Consider the following 2,689-nt stretch of genomic DNA (forward strand, 5'->3'; position numbering starts at 1 on the left):
ATTTAGAATTTATGATATAAAATTTAAAATGATAAACGTCATTTTTTGTCTCTAGTTATTATTTTTGAAACATTTAGAATTTTTTTCTATTGTTGTTAAATAATAGGAATCTAACCTTATTTTAGTAGACTACTAATTTCAAGGTTTAATAGGTAATAATAAGATATTTAACAATTAGAACACTAAGGTATAGAATTTAGTGTTATTTATAATAAATTAGAAGGGTGAATTAAAACTTTTAATGGAATGATAATATTATTTTTTTAAAAGATTCCACCTATATGAATATAGGAGTGGTGCCACTCTAATAAAAAATTTTAGCGGTTTTATTCTCATAAATATTCATGAAACCATGATGAGCACAAGGTCATATAAGTGTTTAAAATTATAGACTCTTGAACTTGGAAGGTATAAGTAACATATGAAATATATGTTTAATCGATTAAACATCTATTATTTCATTAAAATTTTAAAATTTATACTAAAAGAATGTTTAATTTTAGTGGCACATTTTTTATACATATACTTTATGATATTTAAAATTTTGTAAATAATGAGGGATTAAAAAATATTTATAAATTTGATTAATTAATATAATCATTAATGTTATTAATATTAATAATTAGTTACCAACCATTTATAGATTGTCAATTATAATAATGGTACATAGTATCATTTTGCTAAAGGGATACAACTCTTTAAGAATTGTATATGTTTAAAATATTATATCTATTGGCTAAAATGACATAACTCTTTAAGAATGGTGTCTGTTTAAAACATTGTACTTATTGACAATAAAAGAATCACAATAATTTACGTACGTGACAAATTATAATTACTATACATGTACAATAGATATAAATAAAATCCTTGTCCACTGTTTATACATACTAATTAAGTGTGTATTTTAACTATTATAAGATTTTTTTGTTTAAAAGAGTTAAAAAAATTTTATTATTGCTAATTAAAAATTTTTTAGGTTTTATTATATCTTAAAAGAATATTGTCATTAATTCTACAAAAATTAAATATAAAAATATAAATATCTTTAAAAAAAACCATATAATTATATCTTAAAACCATTTTTATATATCCAACAATTTGTCACATATTCACTAAATTCATTAAATAAATTAAAAGCGTGATTAAAATTTTTTATTATTATATTTTAAAAATCCTTGTTATATTTTTAGGTACGCAAATCTATATATTGATATTTATTGATGGCCATCCATTGAACACGGGGCACATTCATTTTACATGCGTCATACGTATTTATCCCCATAACATTTAATACTACTTCAGTACTACTTCTGCTCGATTCATGGAATAGATGAAATTTGTGCAATTAAATATCATAAAAACCAAATAATGTAAGTTATTATTAAATACTTTGAGGATAAAACAAAAATATTTATTCTTTTTAATCAATTTATGTCACATAGGATAAAATAATTTTATTATAAATACTTGTTAATAACTTATTATTCAATTAATACATTCGTATAAGAATTATAATTTACATCAAAAGTGAGTTAAGTTTTAAAATAGCCTTTAAAATCGGCCTCATGCATTAAAATCGTCTCTAAAAATCTAATTACATTAATTACGTCTCTAAAATTGACAAAAATACACCACATTAGTCTTTGACTCATTTAATTTTTTTATATACTGTGCATGCTGATGTGGCCTTAACGACGTGAATCATTAGCGATACGTGTCACTTCATAATTTAGTCACGTGTAATAATATGATGACAGGTCGTGACACATAATATGTTGATATGGACAAGTATATCACATGTACTATTTTATCATGTATTAGCTTGTGTCACGTATCGCAACATTATTCGTTCACATGTCATCTACTATGTCATCATTGTAGATATACTAAATTGGTTCTTGACTTTGAATTAAGTAACTAATTTTAGTACCTTAAATTGAATATCGTGTATCAAATTAGTCCTTTCACTAATTTTTTTTCTTTTTTTTTTGGTATGAATTCAAAATTCTTAATATCTTTGAATGCTCTAATTTTAATTATACAAATTTTCTTTCATAGTAATTTAATACTTATAATTACGCAATGTGAGATAACTTTTCATGCAGTAGGAAAAAAATTACACTCACTTTAGATAAGAACATCAATTTAGATGACTAAGTTATCACCTCTTCCTATAAATATCCCCACAAATTTAAATATTTCTCAACCCAATTTTTACATAAATTAATTTAAACTCTTGCTGACTTAGCCATCGAAATTTCATATAGGTACCTCCAACTGCAAGCTACACTCTTGCTGTCATCTCTGACTTCCTTTATTTAGTCCATTTATATATAATCGGTTTAAGTTATGTCTGGCAACAATGATTATGTTTTTTAATAAAAGAATTATATGATTGGTTTAAAAAATATATTTTTTAATTCCAAAAAACGTGTATTTCATATTTTATAGAAATCGGAAAAAATAAAAAATGTGTATTTTGATTCTTGATTTCTTGTTAAAAGTACGCGTGTTTATTTTGACAAAAAAAAGTGTGTTTAATCAATCAAATAATTTTTTTAAAATAACATACTTATATATTACAAAATTTATCAATGTTAAATTATTGTAAAAAATTTATATAACTAAAATTTTAAAAATATTTTATAAAAATACTTGCATATAAATGACATATAAAAAAATAGAA

Source organism: Arachis ipaensis, chromosome B05 (assembly GCF_000816755.2).
Source record: "Arachis ipaensis cultivar K30076 chromosome B05, Araip1.1, whole genome shotgun sequence".
Taxonomy (NCBI): Eukaryota; Viridiplantae; Streptophyta; class Magnoliopsida; order Fabales; family Fabaceae; genus Arachis; species Arachis ipaensis.